Source organism: Gnatocerus cornutus, unplaced genomic scaffold (genome assembly GCF_029298725.1).
Source record: "Gnatocerus cornutus isolate USDA-ARS CGAHR unplaced genomic scaffold, icGnaCorn1.1 Chromosome13, whole genome shotgun sequence".
NCBI classification, from domain to species: Eukaryota; Metazoa; Arthropoda; class Insecta; order Coleoptera; family Tenebrionidae; genus Gnatocerus; species Gnatocerus cornutus.
In genome coordinates this window covers 1,399,375-1,407,788 of record NW_028275361.1, presented here as the reverse complement: position 1 = coordinate 1,407,788, position 8,414 = coordinate 1,399,375, and positions in this window count along the sequence as shown.

Below are 8,414 nucleotides of genomic sequence, written 5' to 3'. Positions count from 1 at the left end.
CGCTGGAACACCCGGTACATTTAATCATTAGTCGTACCTTTAAATTCAGCTACAGCTGTAACTACACTGTCTATATTAGCGTCTACGTCTCGTTTCTCGAGGTCATCACAGTTACAACTGGCTATGCTAATCTTACTAGCCGCCGCGCCGTTCCAACTGTTGTTTCTTTAGCTAATAGTTTACTTAAAATTTCGGATTGTTATCTGGATTTGGATTAAACTGCGATTTTGCTAGGGTTTTTTTGGAAGAAATTCCGGACCGTGCAACCAGAGATTATTTCTTGTAAGATTCAATGGAGAAGTACCTCCCGAACCACCACAATCTGCATATTATTGTAGGGTCCTATGACTGCGTCCCTCATCATGTTGTATTCTTGGTGTGATGTTACTTTGAAAAATCAGTCATTTGTTATCCAGCCGACTTAAGAAACAACAATACTGTCTTCAAGATTCTTGGTTAAAGGTCTACATTTAATACCCATCGTCTTAACGACGACAAACCTGGGAGAGGATAATGCAGTGTGTTTCTCAAAAAAAGATAAGCAGTTGACGTCTCTTCCTGACTCCATTTGACCCATTTTTTTTGTTGCATATTATGAAAATTTGATTTGATTGGATGGAACAATTTAGCACGTTTTGTTGGTTTTTGTATTTTGAACCGAAAATCGGAAAACAGAAATACATCGGCTTCATTATCCCACCTTATTTCCAATGTTTGTAACAATAGAAAAATAATTCCTTACACGGGTACAATGCTTGATAAACGGAATGAACGGTAATTAAACAAAAATTTATCTCATACTGATAAAACTAACGTTTCAGTTTTTGAGATGATAGCTCTACTCTGGCTTCGATGTTAACGCCGTGATGTTATGAACCCAAGCATCTGAAGAAGTCCCTAAAGTATTTCATTATTAATTATGCCCTTCTCCACCGGCAAATTTTGAAACGCTACAAGTTTAATAACAAAATTATCGATTTTAGTGGAAAGTGTCATGTTCGAATAAATTTGTTATTTAAAGGACATTTTGCGTAAAGGCATGATATGGGCAAATTTTTGTAAAAATGGTTGAAATCTGTTAATAAGATTTTTGAATTAACAATGTCGATCAGTGTGACATCGTTCACATGAAAGCATAGTTACATTACTCGTTCATGAGCTGAACTGACTAACGAAAACAATACAACAACAATGTTACCATGGCTAGAATACTGGAAATTTAAATAATTGGCGGAACAGTTCAGCAATGTTTTCCTAATTTTATTGTGATCCCGCTGCGAAAACATATTTTTTTTTAACATTTTTTTGGTGCTCTAAGGGATCACCCATTTACTCCCTTTCAAGGTGGTGCGCCACATTCCGGATTCCTGTATTCAAATATATGGTAAACTTTAATATGAAATCAACTAAACAGTACAAGATGGAAATTTGAAAAATTTTACTAAAAAATATATATGTTTAAAAAGTTATAAACCGATTTTCTCTATATACCAAAATTAATTTCACTAATGTGAAACAGAAAGTCGTCATTATCGCCAAAATCAGGCATTTGAAAATATTCACACTCACAAAGAACACCATATGTTAAAGCATAACAATTATCATCATTATCAGGTATCATGAGGCTTATCGCTGGCTTCATAAGGTTTGTACCTTGCGGTTTTCTGGCATCGAGTCTTCTCACAAGTTCTTTCGCAAACAACCCCCCTTGATATTGGCGATTTGCGTCTCTAAATTTATAAGACACAACCTAGCGGCAGGGTGTCTTGCCAGGACATTTTTGCGCACTCACACAATCCGCCAGAGAAACAGAATGCCGATTTTGACAGGTCATGAAAAATTTCGAGTAATGAGTTTTTTCAAGAGAGAAACAGAATCCAAATTCTTTAATATAAAAGTCGCTAGATATCATTGAAATTTGAATTGTTGGTGCATTCGGCCGTCCTATATGGCCCATTATTTCTCATGACAAGCTCTGTATGTTATACCATATTAAAATAAAAAAATAAAATAAAAAAAAATTTGAATATACAGGGTGTTCCAGAACTCATGCCTAGCCGAAAACCGGGGATATCGGGAAAAGGTGTGAATGTGTAAATTGCTGAAAAAAAAGTTCCAGCTCCAACAGAAACTGAGAAAAGACATGACAAAGTTGACCAATCACAAGGCCGCGTGGAGATGGTCTGGAGGATACACTGGCGTGTTGCTAAGAGACCAGTTTAAATTTTCTCCTTTGAATTTTGTATGAACAATCTGGTCCACTATAAATTTCACTGACGTTAAAATGACAGGCTTCAATAAATCTAACTCATATTGAACTTAGTGTGCAGAAACGGCTTAGCGTACTTTAGAAATTGACTAGAGGGTTGAAGACTATTGGTTGACAAGCATTGAATGACAAGAGACACACTTGGAGGACAACTGACACAGTGAAAATCCAAGTGGAGTGTGAAACGGCGTTTCTTTTGGTTTCCCTTGCTTGTTGGTTTCCTAGTTGGTGTTTGGTGGTAACAAATATCCTAAAACTGTTCAGGAGTACTCGGCGGCAGAATGCCTCGAAATGCGTCTTATTTTTGAAGAGTGCTATCGAAATTAGTATTAGCAGCATGAACGTACCGAGGACGTTTTCCAGGTCGTGATTATTATCCGGACATCAAAACGATTCTTAATGTTGTTTCTGGGGCTGGACACACTGATCAGTTATTAACAGATCGGCGCGAAGTTGGTGGAGCACCAAGACAGGCCAGAACTGTTGAAAATGAAGAAGCCGTTTTGGAAGCGGTTGATGAACACTCCACGCAAATTATCTGAACTGTGGCACGCCAGTTAGAAATCGGAAAATCTTCTGTACAAAAAAGTCTTGCGACAGATCACCGGCACCCGTACCATGTCAAAGTTTAGTTAGAAGAGCTCATCTGTGTGTCCAAAATAATGGTGGTTTGTTCAAGCATTTGGTTTAACTATTACATCATGTGCCTTGTTCTGTTTCTTGTTGTAATAAAAGGGTTCTTTTTAGAACCGTCATTGTGTGGTTTTTATCTGTCAAATTGACATTAGATGTCAGTTATAAAAATGTAGTGGACCAAATCAATTTTCCTTTTTAGGATTTAATTATGAAACCTAGCAACGTTAATATTATTTGTGCTTGAGCGTCTGGGATTGGTTAGTTTCGTTAAGCAATTTCTCAATTTTAATGCACATCAGGACAAAACAAATTGCATTTTTGGCGTCCTGATTGCTGTCGGTATCCGCCCTTTTTCGGCTAGGCGTGAGTTCTGGGACACCCTGTATGTATAATAAAATTTGCGGACAACTTCGTCCCCGACAGTTTGCTCCCGACAGTTCGTCCCCGGCAATTAATCCCCAACCTTTTTCTTTTCGTTTTTTTTTTGTTCCCAGTCAATTCGTTTCCAGGTTAATTCGTCCCCAGTTATTTTGTCTCCTTAAAAATTCCAAATTGCAAATTGGTCCCTGAATGCTTTGCTTGCATGTACAGTAACTACACTTGCGTGCAAATGTATCGGGTCACTTAGAAAATTTAATTTCAAATGAAACTTGTTCAAAAACGACTTATTAGAATTTAGAAAAAAAAAGGTACCATTTGAAAGATTATGGGATATTATTCTTAGAATTTTTTTAAATTTTTGTTCCCATCCCAAAAATAGTTTTTCCAAAAATTTTTATACAGCGTGTCCCAGAACTCATGGCCCATAGAGCAAAAGAGGGTGCCGACGATATAATATAGATGGTAAATTTCAAAACAAAAATTGATTAAGTTTAATAGGATACGAGAAACGATACAAAAATATCAACCAATCCCGGAAGTTTATTTTAGCGCTGGAGTAAAATATCCTACACAACAAGAGTGTAATGTTCATCTGACCAATGAATGATAGTTTGTGTGCATTAGTGACCACTTGGTCTTATATAGCTTTACAAATAGTTTGGGTTCAGGTCGGGTAAAAGCTTTGAATAATATATAGCATTTAGTTTTGGCTTTTTTAACTGTATGCGAGTTTTGTTTATTAAAATTTAACTCGAATAAAAATCGTTTATTAACAGAGTTAACTTCGGAATACAGAATCATCAGAATACATTTTGGGTCCAGTATATATGGGTACAATAATCAAATATAACAAATATAGATAGTGGTGGAATGACTGAAGTCCACGGACGAAGGGCGTCTCATTATCTGCACGAATGTAACTCCTCCCTCCTTAACTTCGAAAATAATACAGAAGTATGATTTTTGAGCACTTCTTCTGTTTCACCCCTAGATGTGGAAGGGGTAGGAACATCCGTTGCTGTAGGTCTTGGATGAGGACTTCTGACTTGGCATATGTATTCCCTAAATCTCCATGCAATAACTAAAATCAGAATAAAGATTAGGGTAGCTGTTGAGCCCAAGGATGCGTAATGGGACGGGTGGTTCCCACTAGGACTTAATTGGCGAACGTAGTTGACTTCTTTCCTTAGATTAGAAATCTCGTCTAAATCGATATGCTGCAACTCGATATGAATTGCTTCTGTATGCTCGTTGTCCTCAGTAGTTTCAATGGGCGGTAAAATGAATGGTTCACCCACTATGGCGTTTTCTTCATTGATGATACGGATCTTTTCATTAAAGATGCCACAGTGATGGGGAATCTTGATCAGGCTGGGATTTTGGATGATGATATACCCAGTGTTCTCGCAGTTTTTCTCAAATTTTATCGGAGTCGTTCTTGGTATTACTAAGGCGTAATCGTCGCTGATACGTTTAATAACGGAGTTGTGCAAGTAGATTATGTCAATTTGCATTTTGTGCCCGTTAAGTTTTGGATGAGAGAAATTACACAATCTTCTCCATTCGGGACAAGCTTGTCTTGGCATACGTATAATCTTTCGATGAGTCCACATTGACCTTCTTCGTATTGGTGAGAATGTGAGCTGAGCATGAGGTAGGATTTTTTGGGAATTATGGTTAACCATAATAACTTAAGTTATTCTGAGGAGTTGGGTATAAATGATAGTAGTCAAAGTTATCTGAATTAAAAATTGGCATAAGTATGGCAAAAATTATTTTATCTTTAGTAAAGGAAATTTTCAAATTAATTATATGGTAGTACGAAAGAATGCTGTTAAATTGTGGAATTTTGTTTGGTTTATATAAATCATTCAATTTTTTTAACATTTCATTAATATGAGTTGTAGAAACTATTGAGTTGTGCGCAACATTTAATCTAGCAAACGTTAGAGCATTTCCTAGGTTATCTAATATATTGATTAAATTTTGAGAATTTAGGATTATTTGGTCTAGTGTGTTTTGTACCCTAACATAGGGCGACATGTCAGTAAAGGCTTTATTGAAATTTTCTTCGAAGCGATTCAAACGGCTGGCGATTAATCTTTGATTTTTATCAAGAGTAGCGATTGTATGATTATAGTGATCTATCAAATGTTGGTTCAAGGAAATCTGAAAATTAACCTGTTTCATTGTTGAATCTATGTTGTTTTGATTGCTGAATCATATCTCAAAGCATCGTCCGAATCTAAAGTTCCAAATAAAAGTTTTGACGTTTTTCCCACGAGATTAACCAATCCTCTTTTATTTTTAGCATGTGGTGTTAAGTTTTTTAGTTTGCTTTGGGGCTCTTTAATTAGATAATGTGCATGATTTAGTAAATTATTATTTAAAACATTGCGATAGAGAATTTGGGACGAAGTAATGACTGTATTAAGTGTATTATTTACTGAATGAAAGTAGTCGATTGTGTTATCAAGAAGATTTACTAAAGGTTTTAATTCATTAAAATGTAGAAATGTATGTTCTGATTCGATTATTTTGCCCTTACCCAGATGAAATGGAAAAATTTGTGAAGTTATCGGTGATATAATGATGTCACATTTAATAGTTGAAAGGAAAGTGAGAAGAAGAAATGAGGCCTTTGTCGAAACCATGATAACTTTCGTATTCCCTGCAACAAATCACTGTTGAAACTTTTTTGGAAGTTTGAGTGTAGATTTGTGATATGTGCCCTTTTGTGTTGTTAATTTCTTGTCATTATTAGCTATAACTTTTGTTTCCGAAAATTTTGGTTGGGCTTTATTTCTTGCTTTTGTTTTTACATATGCAGTACAACCAATTTTGAAAGTTGGTGGGTCCTGTCTTTTTGAATTCAAATTTTTAATTATTTTGGCTTTGCTCTCTGCAGATTTGGTTTTAATGTCTTTATAAAGTTGTTTTACAATATCTTTGTGATTTTGAATGTAGTTAGAAATGATTTTGCTGTCTGATAATTCAAAGGAATTATCTGATTGAATATGACCATTTACAACTTCGAAAGGGGTAAATCCAGTTACCGAATGGATTGCGTTATTATAACCAATAATCGCGTAACTCATTAAAGTGTCGGGGTTTTAGACATCTGATCTGTTCTGCCAATGTTGAATGAAATCTTTCAATAGGAGAATTACTATTAGAATTTTTTGGAGTAGTGTAATGAAGTTCGATTCTATGCATGTTGCAAAAGTCTTCTAACATCTTATTTTTAAATTCGCCTCCACAATCGGTAGTGATTTTTAAGGGAATTCCATGATGAGAAATGTAAATTAAAAAGCTGTCAATGACATTTATTGGTTGAAGTGATTTGATCGGATATGCTTGACCATAACGTGAAAATGCATCTAAAATTAAGAATGGTTTAAGATTTTGAAAGTGTCGACATGAATGTGGTCTAAAGGTTTTTCGGCTGTAGGTGTTAAATTAAATTTTATCACAGGTGGTTTTCTGTCGTATTTGGCTTTTTGGCAAAGTTGGCAATTATTTACATATTCAGTAATGTCATTAGTCATATTCGGCCAATAATAGTTTTTAGCAATAGATTTGGCCATTTCATTAATTCCTTTATGGCAAGTTTTTCCCTCATGGTGATATTTAATTTTTTCTTTCTGATCGTCTGAATTTACAATATCTTGTAAGAAAATATTAGTTTTAATAAATTTAAAAGCTGTGTTTTTAAAATACATTTGAATAGTTTTAATAAATCTTGGCGATATTTCTGGACTTTTGAAAAATATGTGTTTGTTTCGGGTCCAAATAGTGTTTTATCGCACTTACAGCATGTGTCTCAAAATTTTTTAGTGGTTGGAAGCAATTACTCTGTTTTTATCAAAAAGGTTTTGTTTTTTGACGTTTGATGAAATCGCTTCTTTGTTATAATGAATGATTAATTGGTGTTTAAATTGGTTTAAGGGTTTTTCAGTTACGGGAAATTCTATGATTGGGTTTTCTATAGAGGAATGTATTGTTTAGTTGTCTGTTATGTTGATTAAATTCGCATTTGGAGGTTTAATTTGAATGTCCGAGATAATTTTGATTTTTGGTTTGTTTGTCGACATCATACTTGCTAAGCTTGAGCTGTCAGGAACGGTGATTAAATCTGGGTTTGCGAGATATCTTTCAATTGTTTCTGAAATATCTCCTTCATTTGCTTCAATTGATGATGTATCTTCGTCTTTTTCTATGTTATGAATTTCGATGCGAGATAGTGCGTCAGCGTTAGTGTTGTGTTTTCCCTTTTTATACATACTTTTTATACTTTTTATTTATTACCAGCGTCATCCTTGTCTTAAAAATGTTAATTTTACTTGTCTTATTTTAAATTTTAATTAGTTAAGATTTATGTCATTTTATAAAACATCAATAATTATCCAAGTGTGCCAAAACTCAACCGTCTAGCTAGTCAAGTTGCCGAGAAAAAGAGAAAAAAGACCCTCAACATTTCCAAAAGATGCAAAATCATAGTCGGCTATGAAAAAAATAATTTCCCACGCCCATTTTTGGACATCCCTGCATTCGGTCTGTCAATAATCGCTGACGTCAATGACGTTCTTGACATTTGTAATATTTCTCATTTTAGGTTATGTTTACTTTTGAGCATGATGATGAAAATCATTGATTTAAACTTGCGCAGAACGATTTATCTCGATCTTTTGAAATTGGAAACTAATCACAATGCATCAGGCAACGTTTTGGTGCAAAAAATGCGTAGGCACAAGGAAATGTGAGTAAAAAAACTTGTTGAAAGTTGGTTATCACCAGAAAAATGATTGCAGATTGGTTTGCTATGAGGTGCAACTAGAATTCACGACTTCTTTAGAAATGTCACTGGTTTATTGGAAATGGAAATTCAGTGACACGTATGCAGTGAAGCGATTTGACTCATTTATGATTGCATTTACGTTAAAACAGTTATTTCAATTATGATGGAGACAGAATTAGCTGATTTCATCCTTTTTCGGCAAACTTCTTTACTGCGCCTATAAAATGTAAGGTACTAGATACTTTTAACATTTTTCTTTTGTTTAATAATGTCATTAATCCAAAGTAGATTAAGCTCGAAGCTCCAATATGTGAACTGCCGTAGTCAAGA